Source organism: Ischnura elegans, chromosome 5, assembly GCF_921293095.1.
Source record: "Ischnura elegans chromosome 5, ioIscEleg1.1, whole genome shotgun sequence".
Taxonomy (NCBI): domain Eukaryota; kingdom Metazoa; phylum Arthropoda; class Insecta; order Odonata; family Coenagrionidae; genus Ischnura; species Ischnura elegans.
Window position 1 is genome coordinate 121,275,520 of NC_060250.1, and position 22,803 is coordinate 121,298,322.

Genomic DNA, 22,803 nt, shown 5'->3' on the forward strand with positions numbered 1-22,803 from the left:
AAAAATTTAAAAAAAATAAGCTTTTCATTAGTCGTAAAATAAACCTTGGTTGCTGATTGGGTTTTGATATTAAATCGCGTAGTTTTCACTTATTAGGCTCTTTTACACTCATATACCCTCACATATATTAAAACTAATCAAAACCCACGCTTTATTCCCTGAGCTATGATATCCTTACTTTTTTTAAATTTCAGTAATTTTAGACTGTTTTTTGAAAAAGCTTGTTTTTGTAAACCTTTAGTTATTTTATTTTTCTAAGGATACCACCATTGACGCATGGGTTCTGAAAACTCGCGCTAAGCGCTCGATATGGATAATTTATAGCTCGTCTTAATGATAATCTTGCTATTTGGGTGCATAGGTCATGTTTCGTTGGATGAGTGAGACACCTTGTGTGGATGTGAACATCCACGGGGCCAGCCATCCTCAGCACTTTAATGTACACGTGCTTTCATCGCCGCCGTCGGTATAGCTTTATCTGGCCGCCTTATCGCGTGCACTTGAGCGACCAATCAATGCTACACCGCCGCTCGACCCCCGAATGACTCTTCCCTTGGGCGCCATGCGTCAAGGCAAGAGTTTCCCCGTGCACCTGCATTGCTGAAATGCCTCGCCCAAGTTTGACGCCCTCGGTTTAAGGAGGGAGGTTTGCTACCGCACTATCCAACACAATCACTTGGGTGTCTTATTTTAAGTTTTGACATCATAGACAACGCTGTACGGGTTTAAAAATCAAACTTAGGGCACAAAGAATATCTATCCATGTATATGCTACTTCATTCATTCACACGACACCTGAAGCGCAAACATGAAAATAAATTCACCGGTAAGGAAAGAAAGGGATAGGAACATATTATAGAAAAAGGATGAGGACAACGGTGCTCTGTTGGTGAGTGGTGAGCTGCCCCATTGCAACCTATTCGTTACTCTTGTGGGCCAAAGGAAAGGAATCTGCCACAAATATTTATCGCATGTGTCCCCGACGATAGGTTCAAAGATGCTGGATAAAATATGTGTGAGATTTGGTCTTTAAGTATATTTTTGGTAATGAGTGAGGAAAGAAATTGAGCGATTCTAGATTAGTATGAGCTTTTGGCTATAGTAATCAAAGAGCTATGGAAGCAATTTGAAGGAAAATTGTATAAAAGTAGATATGAAGTCCAAATGGGTATTTTATTTGAGCAAAGCGCTTAAGGAGAATATTAAAATCAGCATAGTAATGATACTTTGCTAGTTCGCAATTCCTTCTTAATAAGCGTCGATACCATCTTTTTTACACTTTATTATGTCTTACAATCTCAGAATTTCTGAGGCCTTACTTTATAATTTATCTTGTTCAACTTTTTTCAGAGTATGAAACCCGTAGCTACCCGTTTCTTCCATTCAAGGTCCCATTTAATATCGTTCGTTATTCTGAAATACTTTTCTGGACACTAACTTCCGATTATTCTCAGGTTAAAGTAGCGGCTCTTCTATGCTCCGGTAAACGCTAACCAGGCACCATGAAGCCGGTTCTAAATTCATCACTCCATCTTCAAGTTACAATTAGTGCTAGTAATTTTAGATGGAATGAATCTGTACTTTTTGGTCATTAATCCAGAAGTTAACTTCCCCTCGACGTTTTACCATTTGCCTGTTGGATGCGGCGAGGATAGGTGGGGGGAAACGTTTTCTCCGCGAGAAACTTCTGTGGCAGCAGCATGAAGTAATTCTGTTAGGAGGGGTGTTGCACGTGAAGACTCAGTCCGGAAGAAGGCCCTTGGCTGGCCAGTTGGAGAGCAATCAAGGCGTTTCTGGAGGCATGAGTGAAGCTCTTAAGTGAAGTCCTGCATTTCATCCGCTTCCCCAGTCATTGCCGAGACGCGGAGAGATTACTCAGAAGAAGTGCATTTGTGGTACCGCGGGATTCAGGCGGATCTTCAAGGCTTTCCTTTATTTTTGCCTTCATGCAGCGGGAAGGACTAGAAGAAGAATAGGATTTTTTGATGAATCTATTTAGCATCAGCTGTTTGCAGTCCAATTTTCCCATTGGGGAACACATTTATAAAAATTCATCAAAATTACATTTTATACCTGTGATTACTTTTATAAGTTTTTATGTAAATAAAGTCCAGAAGTATATCACGTGACTTGTGCATGCATTGGTCGTTAATAATGCATCATCAAAATTGGTTTATTTCATCACCTCTGTTGTGAGTATGCAGTTTATTCGATATTTCCCCTATACCCGCTCTCTAGTGACAAATTTTCATTTATTCTAATGAACTAAGAACCACGTTGTTAAACTTAGTTTTTGGTCAAGTATATATTTATTTTTTAAGCAATAGCAAAATTTTGTGCCGTTCCCATTTGGAAACATGTTTGAAAACGCATCAAAAATTTTTGTTCGGATTTTCTTTCATAATATCTCTTAATTAGTATTGAAATAAATAGTATATACAAAAAAATAATAAAATCATTCGGAAAGTTAGTTCGGTCTTTAAAGGATTAAAATTGATTTTGATTCAATAGATGCCACTCGGAAGGTTTCAGAGATTAGAGCTAACAGATGGTATTATATGTGAATTTTCATCTCTCTAAATTTTGTTGCATTTATATTGACTAATGATGATGCATCATAAGAAGAAAACATATTTTTAATCTGCTTAAACCCTTACCGTGCAACTTGGTACGTGTTTCGGTGGTGCATATGTGTAAGAAAATCCGGCTACGATTATAATATTTAACTAATGAGAATAGTCTTTCTTTTAAAGGCTGGGGAAAGGAGGGATATATTATTAATCTAAAGAGCGTTATTATTCGTGGCACCAACATTTCGAATCTTCACTGCACAAACGCTCAACAATCGCCCACCGAATCAAATCCGCTCATCTAGTACCACTAGGGCTATTAGATGAGCGGTGGGCGATTGTTGAGCGTTTGTGGAAAGGAGATATCGATTTCCAGGTCTACCTCCAATGGTTTTCCATATGCATTTGAGGAACCTCATATTCCTGGCTAAATAAACAGATTTAAACATTGCATTTTAAATATTATATGCATTGGGACAGCAAATCAGTGTTTGCAGATAAAAATTATAAAGCGAATTTCTCACATGTGGTTGACTAAATGTGCTACACAGTTTTTATGGAGGATTTTGAAGTAATGACACATGCCAAGAATAAGGAACTTTTCAATGACTTTATACTATTATGCCATTCTCCTCTCTATCAAGTCCCCAACCTCCCTCGCAAAAATATTTGCTCACGTCCACACCGAGCCTGTTAACTCACCTTTGACCTCAACACCTTATTCATTTTCTTTTTCTACTACCCGTTTCCTTTCGTACCCTCCTTGCCCCTCCTTTATAAATAGCTGCGAAGCGTTTTTAGAAAATGACGGAAATTTTTTAACTTTGCGGGTTTGGAGATAGAGATTCACAATTTTGCATTACGCTGGTATGCATGCCTTTGAGGTTTGATAAAAGTTTCAGCTGTTCATTGTTAAAGTTTTCTGTAGCAGCCACTAAGGTTAGACGTTTTTATGAGCTCGGCATATTTTTGACTGTCACTACATTGCTATTTCGTGAGTTTCTGACCCGAAAAATACTTTAACGATTCCTCAGCCATGATATTCGCCAGACATGGATACGAGTGACATAGTTCTACTTCCAAAAATAAAGAGAACATAAAAGTGCCGTCGTTTTATAAGCATAGATGACATTAAAAGACATCACTGGCATAGTGAAAGTCAATCCTTAAGATCGAGTTTGAGAAGTGCATGCAGGATTAGAAAAAGGGCTGCCACAAGTGCATAACACCTAGTAGGGATTATTTGAAGGTGGAAACAAGGAATTATGAAATCGGTTGGGGTCTACCGAATATAGTAGGGTGGACCATGGATGTATTTCGAGGTCTGGTTGAATAATACCCCTCGTTGCATTGCACGAGGGAAAAATTACTCCTGAGTCCCAGGGGAACCCACGTTGCATCATAGGCGTCAAGCTTTCGCTAGCTTGACCGGGACAGTGGGGAGGAAGAGGAGGCTAGATCTGCAAATAGACGCCAGCTTCATTGTTGTTTCCTCTGGTTAGCTGGATCCGTCGCCTTGGCTGCATCCGACACTCACGCGTGCACTTTGGCAGAGCTGCGCTTCTACATCTGCCACCCTCCCAACCTCCTCCCCCTTCCATCCCCTGACACCCCCACCCTCCTCCGCCTCTCTCCAACGCTCCAGCCCCCACCTCTCCCCCCCACTCCGAAGGGAGTCCTGGCCGCCCGCAGCCTTGGCAGTGAGCATTGTCGCGAATGTGACCTTGTGCCTTTGGCGTCATTTCCATCCTTCCGCAGCGACCAGGACTGTGTAGTAGCCCTCCTGATGTTGCGCGCGAATCGTCTCCATCCGTTGGATGAAGATCTGAGCTACACTGCACACCAAGAGAGAAAAATGGATGCAAATTGATCTTACTCCTAGGAATAGGGTGCCAATATTGCAATAGAGGATTCTATTTTGTCGGCCAAAATGAGTTGGCATCCACCTTTGCATTAAAATCGGTGAATAGAACTCACTACTTACGTCTCTTTAGGTAGAGCGATCCGAAATACACGAGGAACTTACCGATATGAAAGATTATGTACAGATATTTATATCCGTAATCATATTCGCTACGGAATTTGCGATATTTTAAAGCCATAAATCCGATTGCATATACTCCTATATTAAGATTAAATTTGTTGCACTGCGCTCGCGCTGCACTGCGGGAAGTTTTTAAAATTAAAAGGTGAGTAAATTGGCAGTAAAAAGCAAGCTTCTGTGAAGCTATGTAGGGACTTCAGTAAATTTTCTAATTGGCAATGGGCTGCATTTTTCTCAGAAAGCCAAATTCCAAGCTTCTTAAGTGGTTGTTCGCGCCACATCTATGTCATTTGTCTATGTCAATGCGAAATAGTCTCATATGAATCTGACCTAACCTATAGGATTCATCGTGCATATAATGGCAAGACCCCAATACTTCCATACCTTGCCCGAAATTAATACCAATTCTTATGGTGTAGGGTAAAAATCAGGTTACTTGCCAACTTAGACTCTGAAGCGTAATTTCGCGATATCTGAAGGATTTGATTGCGCTGAAGCAATTAGGGACTACATTTTAGGCACTCGAAAAATAGCGACAAAGAATAGATTTTGGCGACTAAACTCTGCCAACCGTCGTAATGGAAGTGATTATTTTTTTAGGTCCGCACTTAGTAACAAAATAAACACATTACAACAATTAATCGATCATCCTCGGAATTTTTAGTGTTGACCGCAGAAATATTTTCGCGAAGATACGACATCATCAGGCACACTAAATTGTTGAAATTCGTATGTCCCTGATGCTGCTGTAACTTAGTGAAACCGACTACGCGCTCAGTAGAAAAGAATCGTGAGAGAGACATAAAGTTGCCAGTGATTGTTATAATCATGGTCCTACGCCTTCCAGCAAATAACATCTGGAGCCATTGACTTCAAAATCGACTCTCCCAAGCATCAGCCCAAAATAAATATTCCAATTCATTTCACTCCAGAGCTCAAATATCTGGTCTCAAATACGCGCCTTGGAGGCAATGGAGTATCCACTTCGGTGGTCATAGTTACGAAGGTAAGAGGGTTGCTTTCTTTCAGGATAAATATTGATCTATGAAATTCCGACCATTTACCGGAAATGTCTTACTCTGAACTTATCTTTGTTATCGACACATTGCAGAAAGAATACACATTTTTTTGCAATTTAGTTCCCATTAGCTGCTGTCAATCGGCTGTATTTCATTCCCTACTACCTTGCCCTTCGATATTTTAGCGTCTGTAAATTTTGCGATACTAGAAAAATTCATACCAAACGACGCCACAAAGTGGGTGAGACTTACTCATGGAAATGGCCTTCAGCTCTTCCGTTTTGTCGCTCTCGAACCAATTCCAACAATATAAATACCCTTTCCCGTGGGCTATATCGAGGACTAAACATTTCGGTCAAAATATAACAGACATTTTTATCAGGAACTCAGCCTTTTTCAATGAATAATTCCCGACACATATTTACTAAAAATAGTCAGTGATCGTGACCGATTTACTCCGATCAACCCCTTCGTGAAATACAGAGAGGTCAATAGTTGGGCGATATATAGGCCTGTCGCTCAGGGAATGCAGTTGAATGCAACGCGACGGTGGTATGGTCCCTAACCAAACCTATCTACCACCCACCTCTTGGTCTCTTTTGGCCTTCCCACGTCTTGAGCGACGTTAGTCAGCTCTCGTTATCAACCGATCTCTGTTTACCCAGTGGAATAGCTCTTTTAGGCGTTCCTTTGCACTGCAAACTCACTTTTATCGAATAGGATATAAACTCAGCTTTGATCCAGGCTAAATACCGCATTATTTAAAAAAAAAATAAGCGATTGATTAGCTGAGGGCAGCATCTAGCATGAAAATACAATACTACTATCGGCGCAAAGAAAAGGTAGAACGCTGAACTTTAAGCATTTGTATAAAATTCTGCCGAGGTTTCATAGGGTCGTGTCATGTATCGTTTTACACATTGTTCATTCGTCTAGAACTATGAATCATTATAAGTTGTTCAAACGTCAACTTTTAGCTATATAATATTTTTAAACGAAAAGAAAAACCAGTATTTTCGAAACTTCGCTTCCCATTCTGAAAAACGTATGAGAACCTAAAAAATAAGGGTCTTTCAATTTTTTAGAGTTGCCATACATCTACGATCAAAAGACTAAGGAAGGACACGCGAAAAACTATGAGAACGGAGAAACGGTCGTCTTCTTCTTCATCTCTTCACGGGCAAAATATTTTATTGGTGCACTTCATTGTATTTTTTATAGAGAGTACGATATCTTTGAATTACAAATAGATTTTTTAAATTTAATTTTTAGTCATTCTTTGATTTTTTTAAATGGCTGAAAGGTATATTTCAATTTACGAGCGGTAGAAATGAAAATTAACATTTAAGTTACGCATAATATATGTAAAAAAACATTTCTAAACTTTTCGTGTGAGGAAATGTTTATATTATTTCTCTCACTTAAAATAAACCAAAAAATAAACCAAAAAGACGAAAGTCGTTATTTCGTTGGAGTGCACTGCCGCGGGGCAATTTTTGTCATTGTCATTGGTCAATGGTCGCGTAAGCAGAAAATTTGAGACCTGGATAATTAGGGGAAGAATTTGCTTTGTATTTGAATTACGTGAAATTTCGTCAGGCCCAACAGGAATAGGAATATATTTTGGCACACAGATCATGAAAATGGATGAAAGAGATAAACAAATAAAATTAAAATATATTTAGGAGGGTACTCAAGGTATGAGATTTACCAGTGTTATTACCTCAGCTAAAATATGAGCAAATATATAAACTTGGGATATGTAAACATCTCACCGCACTAAAGCGGGGTTAAAAATAAGGCTCGTTAAAATCATCAAGACTGCCTAGGAACGGCTTAAATCAATTTGAATACAGTATGTGTTAATTCTCAGAAGAGTGATTGATAGCGTCCATTATAATTTTTATGAACAACCATAGAAGGGAAGGCGGGGTATTATGTCCTTTACAGTTTCAAATATGTTCAATGGATTAATATTTGGATGTTCTTTGAATGGCTTTTTAGTGCGATATAGGGACGAAAACTATTTTTTTCTCTGAGAAACAAACAAAACGATTTGTTTAAGCAATCACTGGATATAATGGCCGTTAATGGTGTTGTAAAACATCAACCTCAACTTGCCTATTTTCCAAGGGCATTGATCTCACTCGTTATATGTTTTTATTCCAAGGTCTTTAATTCTCAGATCGTCGTACTTTTTATCACCATCGAGTCAACAAGATAAAATAATTTCTCGCAAAATATGAACATCATCACCGATAACTTTCAAATTAAAAACACTTGAAAATCAATTTGAATATTTTATCCGCCCATAAGCTCAGCTCTGCAAAGCAAGACTTAATTTCACAATGTCTAGCTTGGTTCGCTTATTTTCCAATGGAAGAACGAGAATTTTACTGAAAGTTGAAGTTGGTATAATTGATAAAGTCCCTATAGATCCGATATCTTCAACAAATTTTATGAATTACTTTACCATTATTGTGACGCACATTTTTCTATACTTTTGGACTGCTAATTTTTATTGCTAAAGTTGGCCTTTCCTTTAAATCTTCCCAGAGTAAGGAAAATATAAGCTCCTCATCAATGCTGTTCAACATTAATATACCCTAATATCATGCTTTAGCACGCAGAAAGGTAACCTCAGGAACAACTGTATTGAAGTTTGAGAAATAATGGAATTTTCTTTACTCATCTACTTCAAAGAATCGCAGTGCTCTTCCTGCCAGGCTATGAGATGAAGTACTTTACAGCGTTATGATTCCAGTGTAGATAGCGCAAGCGACACTCACTAGAAAGATTAGCGAATATTTAATCCTGGTGAGTAATCCTAGTATAATTTTTATAGCTAATAGCCGATGATAGTTCGGCTCCTTTATCGCCCTGTCTTTAAATTTATTTTAAGAAATTAAGGCCTTAACCCGTAACATGTGACGTGCGGTCTGAGAGACCGCAGCGTTTCCAAAATTATGAATATTTTTAAAATTGCTATTTCAAAATATCTATAATCCTCGTGAAGGCGATAATTTTGTATAGTAAGGACATGGCACTCTTAAAATTTAACGTTCTTATTATTTATTTCTGAAAATTTGAAAGTGAATTTTAGTAGCGGTCTGTGAGACCTCACGTTACTAATTTGGAAAACCCAATAAACGTAATGCTGGTATTAATTCAAAAAGTTGTTAAAAACAATTCCTTGTGATTTTTCAAGAATAATAATAATAATTAATAATTTGTAAGAAAGCATTTTTAGTTGCATAACGTGAATAATTAAGTACGTTATTAAAAAAATACGACAATAAAAACTCAAGTTTTAGTTTTAAGGTTTTCGCAGCGATTAGATGCACTATTATAATTCATTTTCGGGAATACGTCCGCGTGCTTAATATTTAACTCAACGTTTCTCCTGACGACGTTCCCAGTAAGTGGAACGAAACGTTGAGTTAAATATTAAGCACGCGGACGTATTCCCGAAAATGAATTATAATAGTGCAAAAACTCAAGTGTTTTTGATATCACTTTTTTGATACTGTTTCAAATAACTATTTTTACTGAAAAAGTTGGTTTGTATTGGGAATTCATAATATTTAATATAAGTTTTATAATAGTTGAGAGGTCAATGAAACATTAAACTAAGCAATAAAAATGACTTTCCAACTTTTTATGAAATGTTGTTTTATTGCGGTCTCCCAGACCGCACGTCACTGGTAGTGTAGCAATAATTGCACGTCACCGGTTAAGGGTTAAACATAGCCCTCGATTACACAAAGAAATTTTTATCGCGATTAATTCAAACTTATGCCATTCGTAGAGCACTCTCTCAACGACCTCGTTTGTGTAAGGTGGAGTCTGTGAGAGCATGTAGTCTTCCTTTCTCTTCGGCGCATCGATTGACGCCGCGATTCCGACCGTATCGCGTGCTTCGACGAGCGTGTGACACGAGTCCGGGAGAAAAATTAAATCGGAGCCGCCATTATCAATAATCCGGTGCGCCCTCTGTGCCGTGGGTGAGGAAATAAAATATAAATTTATCTCTTGAGGAGTTGGGTTGTGGCTGTCGTCTTAACAGGTCCCTGGGTTCCTACTAGGCTGCCGCCTCCCCTTTATTTCTCCCTTTCAACTCCCTCTGCTGTCATTCCTCTGGCTTCTTCCGACCAACTCGAGGCGAGGCGGCCAGAGCCGGGGGAGGGAGTTGGAGAGGGAGGTTGCCTTGCTTGTTGGACGGATGCCAGAGAGGGAGACTAGCAGCCAGTCAGCGCCAAAAGGTCCTTCTCGACGTGGTGCGCCCGCCCCTTCCATCTTCTTAGCGGGAGCTCCCGTCTCCTCACTCGGTTCGCGAGTCGCATGCCACCGAGCTGATCATGACGCCGAGTAACCAACCACCCCTCAGCGAGGGGCAATAATATCCGTCCGTGAAACTGCGTTCCACCGTATTATGTCCTCGCGCAAATCCTGTTTGTTCACATTAAAAGTATTACTGATTACATTTTGCATGGTATGATACACTTTACTGGCGATTTTTATTTCTCTCTGCCCTGACTAAAATTTTCCGAATTCTGACCTGAAATTCCGTGACTTTTATTCATTTTTGACGCAAAATAAGGCTTTGCGATTAAAATAGTTCAAGAAAATAAAATAATACACGTTTTTCAAAAAATTCGCGGAGTCAAAATGACTCCATCGGTAGTTCTAGTGTTAAAAAAAATGCAGTTTCCGGAGTAAGTCGGTGGAAATATTTGATATTTCACATGATGAAGGGCTTCTCTATTTCCACAATTCTTTATTTCTACCAAACCGGGTTTTGGCACATAATGCCATTTTCAAGGTTATACCTGAAAAATACGTTGTGGTATCCGAAAAGTTGTTGGTGAGGATTTTCTATAAACATTTTGTGTCCAACCTCGAGAAAAATGAAGAAGTACTTAATATAATGAAAACGCTTACCATGAAAATGGCACTATTAAACCTGGGTCGGTAGAAATAAAACTCAGAAATAATAGATCATTTTACTTCTGAATAAAAATTACCAAAAATAGCGTAGCAACTTGCGTCTCGTTGTAAATGTTATGCTAAAATACTAATTGATTGATTTTTGTTTCTGATTTTCATAAATAAAGTGTCTTCCCTGAGCATGATTAATTGTATTTCTATATGTTACCTATAAATTCATACGTAATTTTATTCATTAACTCTTATGAAAAATATGGTTAATCATACCTATTAAGTTTGTTGGTCAAGAAAGACATCCATGAAAATTATCAATTATGATTGGTGGTGTACATTTGAATGGAATGCGGACATTTCTGTCTCGTAGCAGTCCAGATGAGAGTTTTAAAAATAATTTAGCTATCGTGTGCGTATCTTATAAAAATTGAAGAATACAAATTTATAAAGTTTGGAGTACATGAAAACCACGGAAACTTAGTCAAGTACAAACCGGTCTAGAAAAATTAATAAGCGCCCTATGAACGTTTTTCAGTGTTCATCCGCTCCTAAGAATCATGCTATTGTATTAAGGGAACTAGTCCCTAGAACCACGATGGTGGATTGCTGGAAAATATTGGTTCTGCAATTCTCATCTGCTTCTAAGAATTGCTACGTCCTCGCTGACTGAGAGGCTTAGAGAATATCACCGGTGAACGGTGTACGGCAGTAGAATTTCAAGTATGGAAAAAGAAAGCGACAAACACCATGAATATTCGAATATATGAACTCATCGAAGTCTGGAATGAATTCATCGAAGTGACCATTGGATTAAGTGCTGGAATATAGAATAAGTTACTTTATTTATCGCGTGAGATGCATTTCAAATGGAGGCGTACTCATTCGAGGATTTCATTTTTGGTCAGAGATGAAGTGCCTTGAAAATAACTGAGCTCGGGAGAGGCAGGAGTTTAAAAGGAAGCCATATTCGTGGAGTGTTTAAAACTAAGCTATGAAAAAAATGAACTACTGCATTTTAGTTTCACGAACGTCATTCAAAATTTTCAATTTTTAACGTAATGAACAACTTTAGTTCAACATTTGATTTCCGGTAGGTATTGGGTTTTACTAATGTAAGTTGTAGTGATAGAATGGCATCAAATTTTACTAATATAAATTTTACATATATGGTGGAAAAATACCAGAGAGGTATTTGATATCTTTAAAATTAGATATGGACGGATTCAGGATTTTTTCGGAGCTGGATTCGGATCGGATCCTTGATTTTCGGAGCCGGATCTTTCGGATCGGATATTTTCGGATCCAAATGCATTTTCAAATTCCTGACGCTGAGATTCCCCCGATCATTCTTCAATCTCTTGGGAAGCGTCACACTATGTGACAGTCGTATTTTGCCTTTTTTTATTTTCCACGGCTGAAATTCTCCTACGTAACCCCTGCGAGAGCTTTCAAACAAAACGGTTAACGAGTAGGATAAGAACCGCATGCGACGGCGCATTCGAAGAGGGAATCGGAACTCTTTCCACCCTTATGGGGTGTTGCATTCACTGAAGCTATTATTTAAAATTTCGGATCCAGATCCGATGTCTTCTGCGACCTTGGATCCGATGTATCCGATGAAGGGCAATATCCGCGGATATTTGGATCCGAGGTATCCGATCCGACCATCCCTATTTATAATACGCATCACGAGTTCGATTGGCCCTAATCAAATTCGTGTACTTCTGATGTTGTGTGGGTACATCGTAATTACTACTTCATATTTGGATAAATTCTCCAACAGCCACCGTGATAAATAAAATAATAGTATTTAAAATAGGTAGCGCGATGTTTCAAACAACACCAAAAGAGACTCCTAGTTTGGACTAAGACGGAGGTAAAGAAAAAAGAAAGAAATGTGGTGGTCCCTATAGACATCCTGCTAATATTTTATAAGTTCTATTATTATATTTATTCCTCTCACAATGAGTGCTGGACGATTCATCCAAATATGAAGAAGCAATTATGATGCATGCAAAATATATGTGGGGGACACAGGCCGAACGATTGAGACGAGGATGAAATAGCACCGAAGGCATTTAAGATTTGCGCAACCAGAGAAGTCGGCTGTGGTGTAACACAGTTTTAATTAAGGTCGTGCCATTAGATAGGGAGATTAAATAAATTCTTTGCCACTCATAATGGTGCTGGGACTGCATAATTAAGGAAGCAACCGATATCCGCCTCGATCTCAAAAATTTCAATCGTAATACTGACTGTCGCCTTAGTAATGCTTGGACACCTGTAATCAGTTGCATAAAACATAAGGAAAGTACATAAAGAACTTCAAAAGACCATCAGCCAATCGGACGACACGTGAGCAGTTATTGTTGTACTCGACAAACGGTCGATTAGGTTCGGTGTGAATTTGGAAATTCAGACAGTAATACGCCTTGAGAATGGAATACGAGTCGTTTTCCGTAACGTCGGCCGATACTGCTAAATTAACCTATTATTAGACTATCTAGCTATTTGATCGTTGGATTATTCTTCCTCATAGAATAATCCTCTAAAATCACTGGACAGCAATGGTTTTCCTAGTTTCGCTAGTGGTAGGACCCGCCCGCCTTTGTGACGGTGCGGGATTCCTCGTCCCTTCCCTTCCTTCCCTATCCCCTCCCAGGATGCGTCGTCGGGCTCCTATCGCGGCGGCGCCTCCTTCCTTTCTCCTTCCTGTCCTCCTCCTTTTGCGGTGCAGAGGTGAAAATCTCGCGCTTATAGACCCTGTCCCAGGAGTGTATGGGTGTATCCTTGCGAGCCCGCCCTGGAGTCTCGTGCCGTTTGTCCATTAGACTACTCTTTAATAACCTCTTTAATAATACAGCAGCATTGCGCTATAATTATATCCGGATGGAGCTAGTCCTCAGATCGGGAGGATGGATATTGAGGTAGGAATGGAATGTTTAGAGGGGAGGAGGCCGCCAGCGGCATCAGACGGCGTGGAGACCGCGGCTTAACGTCCTCATCCGCCGGACAGACCACTAATTAAATTCCCTCCTCAAAGCGCCCAAGGAGGGATCCGATCAAGGATGAAGAATGTCCTCGCCCAACGCCCCCCATCGGCGTGATCCACTACGACCACCCCCGATTATCACTGACACTTCAGTGCTATATATAGCATCTTTTCTCTTCAGTAGTTCATGATTAGAGATACGTGAAAATCGCACTTTCAATAACAGTTTATCGCATTTTGTAGCGTCTATTTTTTATTTTCGTAATGAGGTAGATGACGATAAAATGTTGTGAAACACAGCTATATGACAAAATACAGAATATTTCAAATAAATATGTTGTAGAACAATAATAAATTAAGGAGTAAGACAAAAAGTGACGGAGGTGTAGCTTTCCCGCGCCCACTTGTAGTTCGCGGCCACGTAGAGTCCCAGCCAACAAGCAGCAGGCCAGTCGCGCACATGCTTTTAGTGGTTAGTGTCGGCGGAGCATTTAAACTGCGCTCGGCACAAAATGTACGAATTTTGCCGTTGAAAAATCAAATTTGCGTAAAAATTTCGTAGAAGTCCAGTCATCGCATCTATGTCGCATTTATCGAATTTGGGATTTTCACGCATCTCTAGTCATGCTAGTTATTATTGTGGATAACGTTGGTATGGCTGACATAGTTTTTCCTCTTTACATCAAGAGCCTGGTTCAAAAACCGATCGGTGTCCAATTATTTCAGACAATGCGCAGAGTTCCGGATAATTCGGCTGCTGGTTTGACGTCCGTGATCATTCGATCGCGTGCCTAACGAGAGGAACTGTTTTCTCACTAAAGCACGCTGTGGAGCCTTTTTGGACCCTTAAGTGTTTTCAAGTGCCAGTTTTTCAAGTATGTTTTCGATACGTCTCTTCTAAATCTATCCTTTCTTCTATTTCTCATGATTCTGGTAAATATTGCTGGCAAAGTATCCATACTGAATTTTGGAAAAATATAATTTTCCAGCTACATAGCTAGGTGAAACAAACTATTCTTGTTGCTACACCTTCCTTCAGTTATGATCACTCGTATCTAACCCATGCCATCGTTTCCGAAATAAATTTGAGCGTTTTTATTCTTAGCATTATTTTTCCGTTGAATCTCTCAAAGCCTTTTCCTCATTGAATATTTGGGTCCGTTCATTCAGCGTGTCGGCCGATGAGACTGAACGATAAAAAGCCGCTGAATGCGGAATAAATATAAAAAATAGTAATAAAATAAATCCAAACCTTAATATGAGTGCGTCATAAATAAAAATAAGCTCAAGAAATAATTTTTTGTAAGAATTTGGCACCGCATAGAATTACACCCGTTTTGGTATTGTCATCTCGCACTTAGCGAGTAGAATAGGCTGTGGGCTTGAAAATTCACCATGTAGAATATTAGTGATAATCGATGCTGGTGCTCTTAGGGCAATTATAATTAGTGATAATCGATGCTGGTGCTCTTAGGGCAATTATAATTACGTCTCTTTTAGAATCGATGTAACTATTTATGTCCCATTGTTCTCTCAATTTATCACATACATCCTAGTAATAATTTAAGGTGTTGGAAATTTTAAATCTTAAAAAAATAGTGTTTTACACTGAAATAACCTAAATTACTATGGATCATTGTATAAATTCTGAAATTTGAAAATCAAATGAAAATAGAGTAAGATGAACCTAAATTATGACGAAATTAGTGAAATAAAATTTTCGTATTCAGCAATATTTTTTATTAATTAAATACTGAGCGATCCGTGGGATGTTTTTTTTTTCGATTGTGTTCCTACGTAGCACATGTTAAGACGGAATCAAAATGGCTCCATCGCTTGATCTAATATGTAGGGGCGGCTTGAGTGTTATAGTGCAGGGCAATCCCTGAGAATAATAGGAAGTAAATATTATCATGCTCAAGCATGGAGTCATGGATAAGTGTTGAGGATGGGCTATTCCAAGGTTCGCTCATCCGCATTGATACGTGCTCCTGTAGAAGGTCCATTTTCCACGAAAGCAAGGCCCTCTGGACTGCGTGTATTTCACCGTGAAACTTGAACCGCTGACCAAATGCATATTCCCCATTATTGAGAGCCTGCGGCTCTATATGCCACTGTGTATTAGCTCAACTTGAAGTAATAGAGTACGTTTGTAAGTGAGGCATCTTTCATGCACTCGCCATTAACTGGCTTCGTATCCGGTGATTAGGAAGTGAGCACTTGGTAGCATCCCGATTTTCTTATAATTGCAGACAAAGTTCGCCTCAAGGGAAATGTACCATCCCAAAAGATGTGTTCACTGAGAGTATTTTTGTACATGTAGGCAAACCGTATGTCCTACTGAAGCGAAAATGATCGTAACCACTAAATTTAAAACAAGTACTGGAATAATATAAAGTCTCGGGAAATAATTTGAGTTAAGTCTTCTCGGATTTCTACCAGTTTCATTTGTAGTATATCAGCAACGTTTCAACGGAAGATACGCCCGTCGTCATCAGGGTGAATGAATAATTTTGACAGAATAAAAGCCTTGAGATGGAACTATATGCATTTACAACAACGTGATTACTCCTGATCGGCCGGAAAAATCTAGGAAAATCGGATGAAAATTATTTTTTTTTGTATTTTCTTTTAAAAATCTGATTCCACGCATTGTTTAGTATAAAAACGATTACAAATGTTGAAACTTTGGTGATATGAAAGGTAAGAAGAATTATGTGTTGGTGAGAAGACACAAGTATTTTATTTAAATTTTGCAAATATTTTAAAATTAATTTTTTCACGCGATGCATTCTTATATACCGTACACCAAACAGCTGCTTCATATTTAGGAACTTTTCTTGGGTCTTCAGTCGGTTCAGTATCTCCTTACTATCCAACGCTTCGCCTACTGACTCGGGCACCTCTTCAGGAGAATGATCAATACACTAATTTCCAGGGAATTGAGTTACTCGTTTCTCTGAAGGCGCTGTCTGATTCGGGAGCCGAAATGTTGAAGGCCATGGAGATATTGACCCTGCTGGAAACAAGAGAACATTTCCTGATTATCATGAACATAAAGAGGTGTCAACATAAAAACATGAAGACGATAGCAGGAGTAGAGTATCTGGGATAACTTTAAATCTATGGTGGGAAACACGTGTAAGGAATATTAGTGGCAGAGCGCTGAAGAAGGTAGGATTCGTTAATGTGGTTGCGGAAATATATTCGGACGAAAAAGAAAAATAGAGGTGTTTATTTGCACTCGTCCGGGCTCATCTTGAATATGCATCGAGATAATGCGATCCGGTGCAGAAAGACATAATCCGTGAACTTAATTAAAAAAGTATTGCACAATTCGTCAAAGCTACGGGCGCACAGAAAGTGTTACACATGTAAGTATTAAAGGAATTAGATTGGGAGCCACTAGAGAACCGGAGGCTGCGTGATAGGCTTAGATTGCTTGAGCAATTGAGAATAGATATCATTCAAAGCTATACGGAGAACATCATATAGAAACCCCGCTATATTCCCATGTCCAGCAGACCGAATAAAATTGGAAAAATATATTTCCGTACGGATTAGTGAGGGAATTCGTTTTCCTCCGAAAAAAAAAGGACTTTAATAATTGCAACGCGTAATCTCTTTTTATTTGTTAATGGATTATGTCTTAACACCCCCCGCTACACTATTGTGGTGTTCTGCGGGGTAGTATGTAATTGTTGAGCGTTCGCCGGGAAAGTACCAAGTCATATTTCAAAGTTTTCATGTCTTGAGAGATTTTTTTCGGCTTCTTTGAGTCAACCGTTGCACCATCTTTATTCAACTACTGCATAGAGATATAAGCCGCCGCCGCCTACACTGTAAACATGTCCACGCTGCACCACCAACACGACGCTGAGTCAATTGAAAAATGAGTCGTTGTTCACGTAGAATATTCTCAACGCCAGTGGCGTAAATATCGGGGGGGGGGGGTGAGGGGATATATCCCCCCCAAAGCCTCAGAGAAATCGAAAAATATTTGAAAATCTTGTCTGGATTTGATACATAATAACTGCATCTGCTAAAAGGTTAAATTTTAAGCGCCAAAATGATGTAAAATGCATTTTCAGGCATATTTTTTTTTTCAAACATTTTTATAAAATCCCCGTTTCCTGGGGGGGTAGCCATCACTAACCCCTCTAATCCCCCCTAAAGCATGTTCCTAGTTAGGCCACGGCTCTATACTGTAATGCATACTCGTTTTCTAATATTAATATTGCACTACATTCTTGTAACACAATTTTTAGTCGCTACCGACCCTCGGACATCGTCCCAATATTACTTCTAGGGCACGCGTATACTCCCGTATTTTTACATTAGTTAAATAATAAAATTGTTTTCGTGCGTGAAATAGAATACTTGTCCAGTTACGTCATTTTTCAAAAATTTTCCCGGCCTGCTGGGGATCTACCATAGGATTGCACATTACCTGAAGGATCGCCCTCCTAGGTCCCCTCATCCCCCCAAAAGCATATTCCTTGTCACGCCACTGGCATGAAATAATTATGGAATAGAGGTGGATGAATTCTGTTATTTGGGAAGCAAGATAACTAGTGACAGGAGAAGAAAGAAAGAAGTTATCAGCAGAATAGCCCAGGAGAAGAGAGCATTCCACCAAAAGAGAGACCTGCTTACAGCGGGAAACTTAAATATGGAAGTAAAGAAACAATTTATAAGAACCTACATTTGGAGTATGCTCCTATACGGAAGTGAGGCATGGACAATGACCGCAGCGGAGGAAGCAAGGACAGAGGCCTTTGAAATGTGGTGCTACAGAAGAATGATGAAAATCAAATGGATCGACCGAGTTAGTAACGAGGAAGTCCTAAGAAGAGTAGGAGAGAATAGAAGCCTCATGAAAACCTTAATAAGAAGACGGAACAACCTTATAGGCCACATCTTGAGACATGATGGCCTGATGAAGACAATCGTCGAAGGACAAGTGGAAGGCAAGAATGGAAAAGGAAGACCCCGAACAAAATATATGGAACAAGTAAAGAGAGATGTGAAAGAGAAGAAATACGTAGGTGTGAAAAGATTAGCTGATAGGAGAATAGAGTGGAGAGCTGCGTCAAACCATTCCTAGGATTGTTGACCAGTGTTGATGATTATAACTACCTTTCATCTCAATATTTTAAACTTCCACCATATCACGCCTGAATCGGTTGAACTTCTTAGAATATATTTTAACATCATTTAACGAGTTCCTTTTGAACAGAAGCCTTAAAGATGCCGAATAAAAAAAGATAATTCCGGAAAAAATATATTTCTTTAATAAAGAACATTTCAAATTGTGTTACTGTGTCTCAAAATTTGTGAAACGGGGGCCAGAAGAGAAACACAAAGTTTGAAGATAATAGCCAACTGAAGATACTGGTAGGAAAAATATAAAATGGATTACTAAATATGAAGTTGGGACTCGTATGATTTACAACTCAATTGAAAGTATTAACATTTCAAAATACGCTGACATGTCTCGTAAGCCGTGGAAAGGTGGCCCTAAAGAGAGGTGTAATGAATGAAGAAACGAGCAAAAGGAAGGGATCACAAGTGAATACACTGAAGAGAACAACATTAGAGTTTGAGCCCCTATGTATCACAGTGGCGGATACAAATGGGGCCGCAGGGGGCGCGCGCCCCTCCCCCCCTCTCTTGCGGGGCCGCCCGCATTGCCGAACATAGCAGAACCACAATTGTAACTTTTGTATATCGTGAGATGGCATTGTCTTATATGCGTGTATAATCAGTTCAAGTAAAACTTTCTTAAACTTTGCACGCGACTTGATACATTTTTTATTTACATGCGATAAAAGTAAAGGTAGTAGTAGCTCAAGATATCTTTTGCGTCCCCCATTGAGCATTTTTTCTGTATCCGCTTCTGATGTACCATTACACATACTGACTCCTTTGTACATTACTATGAATAATGGAGTACATATATGCCGCTCAAAAATAATTAGATATGCGTCTTAAAAATTTCAAAAATATGTAAACCAAAGATCCTCAAGTTCTCACATCACGCAGACGATTCGTAAAAGGCATCGAATGTGATTGTTTTGTCTCCCAGCGATTGCGGAACTTTGTTAGAAAAAGGGAGTTGGTTTATATAAAGCTATTGACAGGCAGTTCCCCCGTAAGGATATGGGAGAGATGTTTATCTCACGTTGATTGCTTTTCAAAGCGACGTTAGACAAGTAATGAATGGTGAGGTTAGAGGAGTAAAGGCCTGGTTACACGGTACATTAACACGTACAAGTTATTGTACGTTTGCGTGAATGATTTTGGTGGACCGGAACGGAACATGTACGAATGCATGAACCAAATTAGAACAGGTTCTATTTTCTGTGCATGCATTCGCCAAAGTTGGGTGGTTAAGCGGTACATTTTGGCGCTCATTCTCGCGTTCATACATTTAGACATTAACCAGTACGTGTAAATGTATCGTGTAACCAGGCCTTAAATACAAAGAGTCGTTTCGGACATCATTAGATGAAAAAAAAATCATCACCATCAACGGCCAACAATCCCAACACTGGCTTCAAAAAGCGATCCTCAAATTTCTCTGATGACCTAATCATTTCACTGAAACGTATTTCTCCTCTTGTAAATCTTTATCACATTGCTCTGTTTATATTTTTGATCCCATGATTTCTCCTGCTATTCTTATTGTTTACTTGCCCATGGACGACTGCCCTTTTGAGGCCATCGTTTATGCATTATATTTCTTAGTACTGTCAAAAAATAAATAAATTAGCCTGTGAATAACGCGGAATGGACAGAGAGGAAAGGGGAAAGAAGTTCCACTCATATTGGATGAGAGAAAACATTTAAAGCAGATTGGGAGAAGAAAAATGTTTAGACGGAACGAATTTTAGCGGTTGAGGTTGGGGAAGCTGAAAACTGTGCCAGAGGGAAGAATATTACGCAAGCGGGGTACGGGGCGGAAGAGAATAAGAGGATTATAGGTATATATTATAAGCTTTAGTTAATGAACTGAAGAGGGATGTTTCTCGTGGTATAGATCGGGGTCTTTCGTAGAATGCTTCATGTAAACCTTAATATGTAGTTGGAATTTTATATGTAATTAATGCCGCATTTTTCTTTTCGGAAATCAAATTTCAAGGTGGAACATATGATTTTAAGCCTTGTCAAGTCCCCTCAGAGAGCTTCGAAGGAAATACGAACTAGCTATTGCCCCAATGCTTATCTTCGTGCTTATTCGGACTTATATTTCACAATTCATGTTTACTTAGGTGAGTCAATCCATGATTATCTCAGTGAAAAACAATTTTAATAGCTAGATGAAAGTGCTTATATCTGAATAAATTGGTCATTCATTGAGCACAGATGTTGATTGACTCTAACATCAACTTATTATATTTTTTCATTAAAAAATCCTCCAGTTCAAAAGCCCAATTCATCGTGCCGTGAGTTTAGCTGCCTGATTTGACAACTTACCGAAAAGAAATAAGCACCTACAAGTCAGCAAGTATTCTATTTCACGCACGAAAACAATTTTATTATTTAACTAATGTAAAAATACGGGAGTATACGCGTGCCCTAGAAGTAATATTGGGACGATGTCCGAGGGTCGGTAGCGACTAAAAATTGTGTTACAAGAATGTAGTGCAATATTAATATTAGAAAACGAGTATGCATTACAGTATTGAGCCATGGCCTAACTAGGAACATGCTTTAGGGGGGATTAGAGGGGTTAGTGGTGGCTACCCCCCCAGGAAACGGGGATTTTATAAAAATGTTTGAAAAAAAAACATGCCTGAAAATGCATTTTACATCATTTTGGCGCTTAAAATTTAACCTTTTAGCAGTTATTACACGTCAAAACTAGACAATAGTTTTAAATATTTTTTTTATTTCCACGAGGCTTTGGGGGGGGGGGGAGGACTATCCCGTCATCCCCCCCCCCCACCCCACATAGGTACGCCACTGTTTAATGCGAACGACGCGGATCGGCTCACAGAATCAGCCATCAACTGGTTCAAGACGGATAACATCACGATTATAACTCAATGTTTCTTCTAAGTAACATCAAAAATGTACACATTTTCAGCACCATTCAGGAAAAATCAAAACTACGTGTTCTCATGTGCTGTAAAGTTTTATGGTGAAATATGTTGCAGCAAAAATGATAATGGTTGAGTGGAAAATTTTCACTTTAAAAAAATGAGAAAAGTCTTGAGATTTAACTTCTCCCAGAAGCAGCTGTGGGCTTGAAAGGGTTAAATAGTTGAGGAAAAGTTAAACTACCTTTATTTCAACATAACATATTATTTTATTTAACTTACAATGCAATATTTTAAAAAGGAATTTCCTAATTATTCAGTGTGATCTTCTGAATGGTATCAAACCCTTATATCATTACTTTTTCATCCTGTTTCCTTCCAATCCCTTCATTTGTCGCGACTCTTCAATCATTGCGTTTCCTCACGCCCCTCGCGCCGCAGCTTCCGAGACGGACGGAAGATGGCGAGTCTGGCGACCCGTTCGATTTCCTAGCAGCCAATGGTCTTCTTCCTTTCCCTCCCCCTTCCCCGTCGCCTATTCCGCCTCTCCGCCGAGCAATCCGGCGCGGAGGCGCCTTTCAGATTGTCCGCCGCGTCGTCGTCGTCGCCAAGGGGAGGAGGAATCATAGGATTACCCAGTTTTTCGCTTCCCCCGCCCTCCCTTCAAACCCCCTCCTTCATTTCCCAGCGTCATTTAAACCATTCCAGGGCAACCAAGAGTGCAGTGCCGGAGTAATGGACGTAACTGACGCCAGGAATTTCCGCGCTGGACTCTTTAATAGACACATAGAGGATGCTTCACATTTTTACGCAATACTCCGTGGAATCCTAGAGATTCTTAAGAGTTTCGTGTGCACTTTAAATTTTTAACCACTTTACGTCGCATTATCTTTTTAAGTACAATATTCAACAAATTTAGCTTAAAATCTTAAACTCTATGCTATTTAGAAATCTTAAACTTTATAATCTTTTCCATTCGAGTGCCTAACTTCCTAAATCAGCACAATTTCTGGGGAAAATGAGTTGATATCAATATAATATCAAAAATGCTAGTTAAACATTTCATGCCGAAATATTTTATGGCGAAGGAATATGTTTAGCCTGAATAGTTGACCAAGTACCTGCAGTCAATCATTAAGAGTAACAGACCAGTCTCATCAAACCATCAGTCTCCCTTTAAACCATTCGGGGC